The sequence below is a fragment of the Xenia sp. Carnegie-2017 genome, unplaced genomic scaffold (genome assembly GCF_021976095.1).
Source record: "Xenia sp. Carnegie-2017 unplaced genomic scaffold, XeniaSp_v1 HiC_scaffold_1, whole genome shotgun sequence".
NCBI classification, from domain to species: Eukaryota; Metazoa; Cnidaria; class Anthozoa; order Malacalcyonacea; family Xeniidae; genus Xenia; species Xenia sp. Carnegie-2017.
Window position 1 is genome coordinate 607,322 of NW_025813402.1, and position 14,115 is coordinate 621,436.

The window sequence follows — 14,115 nt, forward strand, 5'->3', positions numbered from 1 at the left end:
ATAACAATGAGGTACAACATTGTTTGAGCCTTTGGCCAACGCGTAAGGTGGTCATAATGATGACAATTCTCCGTCATCGGAAAGCGAAGATAAATACATTCACAGAATTGGAAATGTTGAATAGTTAGTTGCATTTTATTGATGCTTCATTGTTTTTCCCAAAGTAAAAACAATGTTTTTATCTTTTAGGTGTGAGTGTGGCTTTTGTGTGGTCATGAGTACAGGACGGGAAAGTATATGTTGCCAAAAGGTAAACAATACTGATCCTCTGATACATGGCGATCATATTTGCATCACACAAGAGGAAGGTTTGCCACAGTGTGTACAAACGAAGCTGTCGTAAAAACAGCTATGGTCGTGTACACACATGGCATTGGACCTATGCCTGAGAGTGAAGAAAACGAGTGAGAGTCTGATCCATTGTAGCTATTGCTCATCGTCGACGTGCTTTCTGTATCAGACCATACAGCGCTATCCTCAAAATGTTCAATTTCACATGACGTCTGTGTGCTATTATTTTTTGTTGAAATTAACTCAACCTTTAGATAAAATTATCGTATCGCTGGATTTTTCACAAAAATCAAAACGGCCGAAATGGAAAGTCTATACCTCTACTTATCATATTTGGCACTTTTGTTTGAGTGGTTCTTGACCTTACGTGTTTTGCGGACGGATTGTTATGTCTGCTTGGCATTTCACATTGCGCTTCTAAGGTACGTTAAGGAATTTTGTATGAGTTAAAATAACAAAGAAAAGATCAAACGACATTAGTCTGAATTAGTTACCACTGTATATGTTTGTGTTTCTCTGTCTACATATATTTTGACATCTTTATCTTAGACAAACTTCCTTTGAGGTAAAACGCACAAACATTTCGAGACGATGTCGACACATCGTGGTCCTCGTCTACAAGAAAGTCGTCATGTTCTGCAAAAACGTCGTCAATAATCTAAAATTATAAAATTTTCCTCAATTTGGTAATGCTATATAGCTTAGTTTTTGATAAATGTAAACAAATATTGCTAACTATAACTATAATAATCACCTCTTGCCTTCGTCTTCTCAAATGCAGTTCTAACATTTGTTGGCTGCTTCCTTTTAGATGCTACACTTGTGGGTTCCACAGAGTATTCAAAAATCGTGGGTACAGCGTCCTTCTTAAGGCGAAGCCGTCCTGCTGTCCATCCTACTGATTGCATCGCTTCAAAATTTTGCACGAAGCACGAACTCTCGAAATGTTGTGAGCACAGTTTTGAGCTCTTTGTTGGCTTCAAATTTTTGCGTCGGATTTTTTCTATCCAAATATCTCGCATGCGCTTGTTTTCGGGAAACGAAAAAAAGAAACCTTTTGCTGCGTTTCGTGGTTCTTAGAAGAACCGTTTTTACAATTAAATGCGGCACAATAAACCATATTTTCAATGCTAAATTGTCGTGTTGTTAATGCAGGCAAGGAAGTTGCCAATATATTTTGAACGAAGCGCGTAATTGACCGCGTTTAGCTAATGTCAACTATTAAGTCACAACGACCTTTTTCCAATCGGTAGCCGTCGTTAGTTCGTCGAGCATTTTCAATACGTTATCAGTAAAGCATCAACTTTAAACCTCCATATCTTCAAAAATATTTATCCTTTGAGTCTCAAACTTTGGTGAACTATTAGTTGGAGCTATACCTTTATGTAAAGTACAAAAATAACAATCCGAATTTTATGTTGCATGTGTCCTTTAAGAAAGGTAGGAAATTGATAAACCGCGTCAAGGCGTCAGAAAAGCCATAACTAGCTTATACTACGCAATGGAAATCCCGCAATTTTTTACAAATTCACTAAGTATAATAATAATAAATCAAAATTTATAAAATAGCTTTAGCTAAATGAGGACAAAAAATTCAGCTAGAGTAAAAGCAATTTTGTACAAATTCACTAAGTTTAATAATAATAAATCAAAACTTACATCAAAGAATTCTTTCATATGACATGAAAGGAATGTAATATCAAATAATTATTTCATATGACATGAAAGAAATGTCATATGAAAGAATTCTTTCATATGACAAGGAATGTCATATGAAATAATTCTTTCATATGACATGAAAGGAATTTCATATGAAATAATTATTTCATATGACATGAAAGGAATGTAAAATGAAAGAATTCTTTTATATGACACTCCTTTACGAGAAAACGTGAGCCCAACAAAATTGAATTCTTTCATATGAGTCTTTCTTAAATTGTCCAGCAAAGTGCAAAGATCATATCTTCATTTCACTTTTGGTTCTAAAACAGAATACTGGCATAGACAAGTTTATCTGAAAGGTTTTATTTAATGAATTCTAGAACGTCGTGTATTTCGGTGACGTCGACATAAAAGTTGTGTCTTGTTACTGTTGGCGAAAAACGGAATCGTCGGAATGAGGAAGTTGTAAATTTTATTATAGTGTGTTTCATTCAGCCTTCAGACGCGCGACTAAAGCGATTGCCTAGTGTGTTTCAGCCTTAACTGTTCAATCACGTTAGTTTGATTTCGATTTAAGTAAATAAAATAATAATGAACAAAAATTAAATTACATAAACTGTTTTCAGAATCATTCAACTTTTTAAATTTTCAAACAAACATCGAATTTTTCATGCACAATTTTTTTGCATCATTTAGAAATTTAGACTTCCCCTATATTTACAACTATATGAATATTTCCATAATTTTGCAATGGCACGATTGAAATGAATAAAGTAAAGTTATTTAAAATGCTAAATTTATCATAGGATGCTTGATACGTGTTAATTAGTAAAAGGAAAAGGTTTGATAAAATATTAGTGATATTTACACGGCAAATATCATAAGTGTGATGGAGACAAAGTTGAACATTACACTCAATTTTCTCTAAAACTCAAAGAAGCCTTACACACACAAACAAACACCCGATCTTAACAAACAAATTCCACATTTTAACATAATTTTCTAATTTCCCTAATTTCGTAATGGCACGATTGAAATGATGCATTTAACGGAAACGACAACTTTTTTTAAGTTTTTTATTGCAGACATGTTTCGGCAAACTTATGCCATCTTCAATGCGGTATAATGAAAAATCTTACAAGTTTGAAATTGTGAATGCATTGATAGAAACACATTTATAGAAATAAATTTAAAGTAAGATAAATCCAAATACATTCGAGTGATTCGACACAAAGGTTAGCAAATGTTGGAAGAATTGGCGACTTTCGTCGTCATAGATTGATGTACACCTAAATATTGCCAAGTTCACAAACCATTTACTGGTTAAAGTAAATGGTTTGAACACGGGAGTATCGTTACATGTTTGTAGATGTAGATCGTCCAGGTTGGTATAGTCCTGAGAAGGACTGTTTTTGTTGTTGTTGACTGACGTTCAACCACCGCTATGTAAGAACCAGATAACAAATACGGCTAACTTGACGTTTACTCCTCATTTGATTCTGAAGATGACTAACGCTAAGGTTGTCGAAACGTCAGTCAACAACAACAAAAACAGTCCTTCTCAGGACTATACAAACCTGGACGATCTACATCTACAAACATGTAACGATACTCCCGGGTTCAAACCATTCACTTTATAACATTTAATAGTATTAATATGAAGTCAACAACTTACTAGTGTGAGGTCTCTCTCCTGATTACTAGACAATGAACAAATTATTTCGTTGAAATTCATAGATGGTTGTTGTTGACATCATAACGTAGGATGATAATTTTATATGAAATGGTTGTTGTTGACATCATAACGTAGGATGATAATTTTATATGAAATGGTTGTTGTTGACATCATAACGTAGGATGATAATTTTATATGAAATGGTTGTTATTAACAACATAACGTAGGATGATAATTTTATATGAAATGGTTCTTATTAACATCCATTAAACGTATGTAGTCGTAAGCAAGTTGTTCGCTCTGTCGTCCAAATGATCGTAATAAAGTAAATGGTTTAAACCCGGGAGTATCGTTACATGTTTGTAAATGTAGATCGTCCAGGTTTGTATAGTCCTGAGAAGGACTGTTTTTGTTGTACACGCACATCACACATCACACCTACATCACACATCACTACTAAAAATGTTTCGCTCGGGGTTTCGCTTTCCCATTTTTTGCATTTTGCCATGTCCGGCTTTCTGGTCTTTTCTGCAATTAGCATTGGTGCAAATTATGAGTTGAAGCAATTAGAATTCGACTGGATGAACGTGATTGGTAACGTGAACAGTTTTGCTGAGTCTCTGAGTTTTTACAAGGCAGTGATGTATAAGGACGTCCTTTGGATTACACCAAAGTAAGTGGTAGCTGGCTTGTGAGGGAGCACCTCCTCATCGAAAGCAACATTTGTTGGTAAAGTTTACAAATCACGTTAGCATATAAAAAATAAAGATATGAACAAAAACGATAAAAATTCCAATTTTGAATCAAATGAGGATGAAAATAGAAATGAAGACGAAAATCACGAAGGACTGGAGCATGAGCAACATGACGAAAACAATTCCCACGAAGAAAACATTCTGCAGGAGAATCTTGTTGAAGATCAAGTGGGGATGGAATCAAACGTTGACAGTTATGCTGAACTTTTTAATATCTTGCTTGAGGTTTTATATTTGGACTTTAGTGTTGAAATATATGATTTAAATCTACCATCAATTCCTGATGAACTGTAAGTTTGACTATATATGTAGAAATATTTTATTTGTAGAAATGTAGAAATGTAGAAATGTAGAAATGCACAAACTATGGAGTTAAAATTTGTTAAGATAACTATTTAGATAAAATGTACTCTATTTCGTCTGTAAAATGTATAAATTTGTGTATGTACTAATTTTGATAAAGAATCTTTTTCACTATTTTCCAAAAACTTACATTCGCGAGATAACGACAATTCCCCAACTTGATCTCACGTGATCTAGAGTTAAGCTTATCATTGGCTGAAATTGAAATGCATTTTTCATTTTATTCGGCGTACTTTCTGGATTTTTACTGCGTGCGTTATTGCATGGATTTGTTCAGTCGTCCATAGATTCAACCCTTAAGGAATATGCAATGTACGCGCCGCTTCCTGGTGAGATTTGGGTTAGAGAATTAAGACTTTTTGTTCTTCCTTTGATTGTATCCAGCTGGCTTTTGGCAGTCGCTGAATTGGAGTCAAAACAGAGCCGAATTTGGAAGAAGAACATTGCTGTATTATCTTATGACTACAATGTTTGGAGAGTAATTTGTTTATTTGCATTTAACCTGGAAATGTTAACGTGAAAGAACCAGAACCAAACGAAGAAAAAGTTGAACCAATACATTCTGTGCTTGACGTAATAAGGTTTGTGCAAAATATTGATAACTTTACTGAGTTTGCGCTCAGCTTTCGCGTTCACCGCAAAGATCTTCTTTTACGTATAAGTTATATTTCTATAAGTTATCGACAATGCTTTTCACTTTTTTTAAAGGCAACTTTATTTACCATAACATAAATGCTACGTTCTCAAAACTGTGCAAGTGTACGAGATTTTCGAGCGCATACGGTAATCGCGTTATCGCAATACTCCTTGATTCTTAATCTTCTATTTGTGACAAACTTGCCTTAAGGACAAGAGGTGGCTATGACATTTTATACATTATTACATTCATATTTGACACTTTTTTTACTATGCCATACGAACCACAACTACCAAAGTAATCAACACCACAAGAACTTAATGCTGGATTAAAGAATACCCGTCCACTCACTATCTACTTATATAATATGCCTTGTTCTTTATACTTTGTTCGTTATTTTGACCATTAAAATGACACTAAATGATACTTGATAAATAAGAATTGAGAACTAAACGACATTTTAGTTTAGTCATAAACACCACAAGATCGTAATGCTATGTTATAGAATACCCGTCCATCCACTATCTACTTGTATAATATGCCTTGTTCTTTATACTTTGTTCTTTATTTTGACCATTAAATGACACTAAATGATATTTGATAAATAATAATTGAGAACTAAACGATATTTTAGTTTAGTGATAAACACCACAAGATCATGATGCTATGTTATAGAATACCCGTCCACTCACTATCTACTTATATAATATGCCTTGTTCTTTATACTTTGTTCTTTATTTTGTTCATTAAAATGACACTAAATGATACTTGATAAATAAGAATTGAGAACTAAACGACATTTTAGTTTAGTCATAAACACCACAAGATCGTAATGCTATGTTATAGAATACCCGTCCACTCACTATCTACTTGTATAATATGCCTTGTTCTTTATACTTTGTTCTTTATTTTGACCATTAAATGACACTAAATGATACTGGATAAATAATAATTGAGAACTAAACGACATTTTAGTTTAGTCATAAACACCACAAGATCGTAATGCTATGTTATAGAATACCCGTCCACTCACTATCTACTTATATAATATGCCTTGTTCTTTATACTTTGTTCTTTATTTTGACCATTAAATGACACTAAATGATACTTGATAAATAAGAATTGAGAACTAAACGACATTTTAGTTTAGTCATAAACACCACAAGATCATAATGCTATGTTATAGAATACCCGTCCACTCACTATCTACTTATATAATATGCCTCGTTCTTTATACTTTGTTCTTTATTTTGTTCATTAAAATGACACTAAATGATACTTGATAAATAATAATTGAGAACTAAACGATATTTTAGTTTAGTCATAAACACCACAAGATCATAATGCTATGTTATAGAATACCCGTCCACTCACTATCTACTTATATAATATGCCTTGTTCTTTATACTTTGTTCTTTATTTTGACCATTAAATGACACTAAATGATACTTGATAAATAATAATTGAGAACTAAACGATATTTTAGTTTAGTGATCAACACCACAAGATCGTAATGCTATGTTATAGAATACCCGTCCACTCACTATCTACTTATATAATATGCCTTGTTCTTTATACTTTGTTCTTTATTTTAACCATTAAATGACACTAAATGATACTGGATAAATAATAATTGAGAACTAAACGATATTTTAGTTTAGTGATAAACGCCACAAGATCGTATGAGATCAAATGCAACGAATTAAAGGCACCACTTGTCTGAGAATCCTTCTTTCCTATACTTGTTACACGATCGTGTATGAAATACTTTGGTTGTCTGTAAGATTAAAATCAAATTTTAAGCATTACCACTTAACTTTTAAAGTAGTGCCTTGTATGGAAAAGTTCCGTGAATAATGACTTCTTATCTTGATTTTATACAAACACAGCCATGGATAACAAGCCTGATAAAACTTCGAACAACACGAGACGTTCAGAAAATGAGCAAAACGACCAAAGCAGTGGTGAGGAAAACTTTCAAGATCGTCGAGGAGAAGTGACAGCGGAAATGGAAAATGGTACTGGAGGTTATCCCATACAAGAAAGCCGTATTGAAGAATTCAATTTTTCGCCTTATATACCAGAAGAACTTTAAATTGACTTTGGCCTAATGTATTAGAACCTTTATATTTTGAAGTAGCCCTTCACCTTATATGTTTTATAGTTTTACTATTCACATTTCAATTAACTGTAAATCATTTATCCCTATTTGTATATTTAAGTATCATATTCATTATTTATCATCGTAAAAATAACCATTCACTATGTAATAGTGTAAATGCAAGCACTTGAAAACGCATCTTGTTTCAAAAACGGAAACTTTCAAGGACATTTTGTTTACATCTTGGGTAGCTAATTGACAATTAATTAATGTAGCTATTTAATAACTTTCCTTAAACTTTTGTATGTAAAATATATATTTATTTTTCTATTTATGTCATTATTAACTTTGAATGGAGTGATAATTTTCGATGTAATCGTTCATCGTTTTCTCTCGAAGTGTTCCTAAGCAGTTGATTTCAAAACAAGCCAAATAATGATGGTAAATTCTGGTTACTGTTAAAAAACAGTGAGAAGATATTGTACACTGTCATACACATGCAGAATATTTGAATGGACTATTTAATTTATTTCTATCTTGTTGAGTGTTGCATTTCTCTCTTGCTTAGTTGGACTTATTCAAAAGTTTATTACAAGTCGATCATCTTAAATATTGAATATGTTCTTACTTTCAATGCAAACAATTTTACGAAGTTTTGAAATCGAAACCAAAAATCTTGGATTTTTCGAGAGCATTGGGATTTTCTCTGTATTTTTATTTTAGGAAAAAGATATTTTTGGGTGTTGCAAATGATAATTTTAAATATCAATATTTTGATTCATTTGGTTGCCTAGCATCTCTTTGCTTTGTGTGCTCTATTATTAGATTGATATTCAATGATTCTGTCTATTGTAATTTATCATATAGAATTTTAAACATTTAGCAGTGATAATTAGGGGGTGTTTACATGAATCCGGAATGAGTTTCGATCCGGAATGAACTCATTCCAGGATCGGGAACACCCTAAGGAACAGAAAAAAGACAAACGGTACTTACTGAAGGTATAAAACGACGCTTATGGCGAGGCCATCCTTCTTCGATTGCATGTTTGGATATTGCATCTCCACAAAGGCTCTCTGTTTCGTAAGTGGTTGAGATACACTACACATGCCCTTGAGATGTGACCTTCGTTGCCATCTCGCAAATGTAAATTATAAATTACCATTGAATAGTATGATCTTGAATAATGTGGCTTTATCAGCTTTATCACTTTTATCAGTTGATTGCACTAACTTCTTCGTTTAAATTCTCCTAATACAATCTCTAGCAACCAGTAAAACAAACGCATACTAAAATAAAATAATGTTTGTAAATCTAGGAAGGACAGAATTAAAAGCTAGGATACTGCACAGATCTTACCCACGCCACATTATTCAAGATCATCTTGTCTTTGCTGCAATTGGCATTCGACTGGATGAACGTGATTGGTAACGTGAACAGTTTTGCTGAGTCTCTGAGTTTCTGCAAGGCAGTGATGTATAAGGACGTCCGTTGGATTACACCAAAGTAAGTGGTAGCTGGCTTGTGAGGGAGCACCTCCTCATCGAAAGCAACATTTGTTGGTAAAGTTTGCGAGTCACATTAGCATATGTAAAATAAAGATATGAACAAAAACGATAAAATTCCAATTTTGAATCAAATGAGGATGAGAATAGAAATAAAGACGAAAATCACGAAGGACTGGAGCATGAACAACATGACGAAAACAATTCCCGCGAAGAAAACGTTCTGCAGGAGAATTTTGTAGAAGATCACGTAGGGATGGAATCAAACGTTGACGGTTATGCTGAACTTTTTAATATCTTGCTTGAGGTTTTATATTTGCACTTTAGTGTTGAAATATATGATTTAAATCTACCATGAATTCCTGATGAACTGTAAGTGTGACTATATATGTAGAAATATTTTATTTGTAGAAATGTAGAAATGTAGAAATGTAGAAATGCACAAACTATGGAGTTAAAAATTGTTAAAATAACTATTTAGATAGAATGTACTCTATTTCGTCTGTAAAATGTATAAATTTGTGTATGTACTAATTTTAATAAAGAATCTTTCACTATTTGCCAAAAACTTACATTCGCGAGATAACGACAATTCCCCAACTTGATCTCACGTGATCTAGAGTTAAGCTTATCATTGGCTGAAATTGAAATGCATTTTTCATTTTATTCGGCGCACTTTGTGGATTTTTACATCGTGCGTTATTGCATGGATTTGTTCAGTCGTCCATAGATTCAACACCTAAGGAATATGCAATGTACGTGCCGTTGCCTGGTGAGATTTGGGTGAGAGCATTAAGACTTTTTGTTCTTCCTTTGATTGTATCCAGCCTGCTTTTGGCAGACGCTGAATTGGAGTCAAAACAGAGCGGAAATTTGGGAAGAAGAACATTGCTGTATTATCTTATGACTACAATGTTTGGGGAGTAATTTGTTTATTTGTATTTAACCTGGAAATGTTAAAGTGAAAGAACCAGAACCGAACGAAGAAAAAGTTGAACCAATACCTTCTGTGCTTGATCTTACAAGGTTTGTGCAAAATATTGATAAATTTACTGAGTTTGCGCCCTGCTTTTGCTTTTACTGCAAAAATTTTCTGATACGTATAACTTTTATTTCTATTAATAAAGGACACATGCCAGCTAGAAGACACCTTTATTTTATTGTAATGTCTATAGCGTGAAAATAAGACGTACCAAGTTTCGAAGTCGTCCGCAAAATTTTTCAAAAGATATTTAGGGTTATAATCGGTAAAAACACGATATTCGATGACCATTCCTAAAACGCCGTGAGATTGTTTAAGTCTGGGAACTGTGAAAGAGTGACGTATTAGTTGACATAAACAAGCTTCGTTCTTATATCGTTCTACGACTGGCATGCAGTGCTTGCACGGCTTTCGGTAGTTTGCTATTACTGTTTTTATCAAAAATTAATAGATTCTTCTGAAGGAGAAGCCGATTATGATATTGTCATCAATAATGAGGTACAACCTTACATGTTTGAGCCTTTGGCTAACGCGCAAGGTGGTCATTACTATTCTCCGTCATCGGAAAGCGAAGATAAATACATTCACAGAATTGGAAATGTTGAATGGTTAGTTGCATTTTATTGATGCTTCATTGTATTTCCCAAAGTAAAAACAATGTTTTTATCTTTTAGGTGTGAGTGTGGCTTTTGTGGTCATGAGTACAGGACGGGAAAGTATATGTTGCCAAGAGGTAAACAATACTGATCCTCTGATACATGGCGATCATATTTGCATCACACAAGAGGAAGAGTTTACCACAGTGTGTACAAACGAAGCTGTCGTAAAAACAGCTATGGTCGTGTACACACATGGCATTGGACCTATGCCTGAGAGTGAAGAAAACGAGTGAGAATCTGATCCATTGTAGCTATTGCTCATCGTCGACGTGCTTTCTGTATCAGACCATACAGCGCTATCCTCAAAATGTTCAATTTCACATGACGTCGTCTGTGTGCTATGATTTTTTGTTGAAATTAACTCAACCTTTAGATAAAATTATCGTATTGCTGGATTTTTCTCAAAAATCAAAACGGCCGAAATGGAAAGTTTATACCTCTACTTATCATATTTAGCACTTTTGTTTGAGTGGTTCTTAACCTTACGTGTTTTTGCGGAAGGATTGTTATGTCTGCTTGGCATTTCACATTGCGCTTCTAAGGTACGTTAAGGAATTTTGTATGAGTTAAAATAACAAATAAAAGATCAAACGACATTAGTCTGAATTAGTTACCACTGTATATGTTTGTGTTTCGCTGTCTACATATATTTTGACATCTTTATCTTAGACAAACTTCCTTTGAGGTAAAACGCACAAACATTTCGAGACGATGTCGACACATCGTGGTCGTCGTCTACAAGAAAGTCGTCATGTTCTGCAAGAACGTCGTCAATAATCTAAAATTATAAAATTGTCCTCAATTTGGTAATGCTATATAGCTTAGTTTTTTATAAATGTAAACAAATATTGCTAATTATAACTATAATAATCACCTCTTGCCTTCGTCTCTTCTCAAATGCAGTTCTAACATTTGTTGGCTGCTTCCTTTTAGATGCTACACTTGTGGGTTCCACAGAGTATTCAAAAATCGTGGGTACAGCGTCCTTCTTAAGGCGAAGCCGTCCTGCTGTCCATCCTACTGATTGCATCGCTTCAAAATTTTGCACGAAGCACGAACTCTCGAAATGTTGTGAGCACAGTTTTGAGCTCTTTGTTGGCTTCAAATTTTTGCGTCGGATTTTTTCTATCCAAATATCTCGCATGCGCTTGTTTTCGGGAAACGAAAAAAAGAAACTTTTTGCTGCGTTTCGTGGTTCTTAGAAGAACCGTTTTTACAATTAAATGCGGCACAATAAACCATATTTTCAATGCTAAATTGTCGTGTTGTTAATGCAGGCAAGGAAGTTGCCAATATATTTTGAACGAAGCGCGTAATTGACCGCGTTTAGCTAATGTCAACTATTAAGTCACAACGACCTTTTTCCAATCGGTAGCCGTCGTTAGCTCGTCGGGCATTTTCAATACGTTATCAGTAAAGCATCAACTTTAAACCTCCATATCTTCAAAAATATTTATCCTTTGAGTCTCAAACTTTGGTGAACTATTAGTTGGAGCTATACCTTTATGTAAAGTACAAAAATAACAATCCGAATTTTATGTTGCATGTGTCCTTTAAGAAAGGTAGGAAATTGATAAACCGCGTCAAGGCGTCAGAAAAGCCATAACTAGCTTGTACTACGCAATGGAAATCCCGCAATTTTTTACAAATTCACTAAGTATAATAATAATAAATCAAAATTTATAAAATAGCTTTAGCTAAATGAGGACAAAAAATTCAGCTAGAGTAAAAGCAATTTTGTACAAATTCACTAAGTTTAATAATAATAAATCAAAACTTACATCAAAGAATTCTTTCATATGACATGAAAGGAATGTAATATGAAATAATTATTTCATATGACATGAAAGAAATGTCATATGAAAGAATTCTTTCATATGACATGAAAGGAATGTCATATGAAATAATTCTTTCATATGACATGAAAGGAATTTCATATGAAATAATTATTTCATATGACATGAAAGGAATGTAAAATGAAAGAATTCTTTCATATGACACTCCTTTACGAGAAAACGTGAGCCCAACAAAATTGAATTCTTTCATATGAGTCTTGCTTAAATTGTCCAGCAAAGTGCAAAGATCATATCTTCATTTCACTTTTGGTTCTACAACAGAATACTGGCATAGACAAGTTTATCTGAAGGGTTTTTTTATTTAATGAATTCTAGAACGTCGTGTATTTCGGTGACGTCGACATAAAAAGTTGTGTCTTGTTACTGTTGGCGAAAAAAACGGAATCGTCGGAATGAGGAAGTTGTAAATTTTATTATAGTGTGTTTCATTCAGCCTTCAGACGCGCGACTAAAGCGATTGCCTAGTGTGTTTCAGCCTTAACTGTTCAATCACGTTAGTTTGATTTCGATTTAAGTAAATAAAATAATAATGAACAAAAATTAAATTACATAAACTGTTTTCAGAATCATTCAACTTTTTAAATTTTCAAACAAACATCGAATTTTTCATGCGCAATTTTTTTGCATCATTTAGAAATTTAGACTTCCCCCTATATTTACAACTATATGAATATTTCCATAATTTTGCAATGGCACGATTGAAATGAATAAAGTAAAGTTATTTAAAATGCTAAATTTATCATAGGATGCTTGATACGTGTTAATTAGTAAAAGGAAAAGGTTTGATAAAATATTAGTGATATTTACACGGCAAATATCATAAGTGTGATGGAGACAAAGTTGAACATTACACTCAATTTTCTCTAAAACTCAAAGAAGCCTTACACACACAAACAAACACCCGATCTTAACAAACAAATTCCACATTTTAACATAATTTTCTAATTTCCCTTATTTCGTAATGGCACGATTGAAATGATGCATTTAACATAAATGACAAATTTTTTTAAAAATTTTTATTGCAGACATGTTCCGGCAAACTTATGCCATCTTCAGTGCGGTATAATGAAAAATCTGACAAGTTTGAAATTGTGAATGCATTGATAGAAACAGATTTATAGAAATAAATTTCAAGTAAGATAAATCCAAATACATTCGAGTGATTCGACACAAAGGTTAGCGAATGTTGGAAGAATTGGCGACTTTCGTCGTCATAGATTGATGTACACCTAAATATTGCCAAGTTCACAAACCATTTACTGGTTAAAGTAAATGGCTTGAACCCGGGAGTATCGTTACATGTTTGTAGATGTAGATCGTTCAGGTTGGTATAGTCCTGAGAAGGACTGTTTTTGTTGTACACGCACATCACACATCACACCTACATCACACATCACTACTAAAAATGTTTCGCTCGGGGTTTCGCTTTCCCAATTTTGGCATTTTGCCATGCCCGGCTTTCTGGTCTTTTCTGCAATTGACATTCGACTGGATGAACGTGATTGGTCACGTGAACAGTTTTGCTGAGTCTCTGAGTTTCTGCAAGGCAGTGATGTATAAGGACGTCCTTTGGATTACACCAAAGTAAGTGGTAGCTGGCTTGTGACGGAGCATCTCCTCATTGAAAGC

At 33.7% G+C, this 14,115-nt stretch overlaps 2 long non-coding RNA genes across 2 annotated transcripts; both read left to right on the forward strand.

Annotated features, from left to right (window-relative positions):
- The first annotated feature begins 561 nt into the window (after positions 1-561).
- On the forward strand, positions 562-11,336 carry LOC124441260. The gene is made up of 4 exons (XR_006946925.1): positions 562-635; positions 2,435-2,437; positions 11,087-11,172; positions 11,300-11,336. It is a non-coding gene; the product is annotated as an uncharacterized LOC124441260 (long non-coding RNA).
- LOC124441332 lies at positions 5,178-7,848 on the forward strand. Its single transcript, XR_006946946.1, has 2 exons — positions 5,178-5,327; positions 7,273-7,848. It is a non-coding gene; the product is annotated as an uncharacterized LOC124441332 (long non-coding RNA).
- Positions 11,337-14,115: the final 2,779 nt, after the last annotated feature.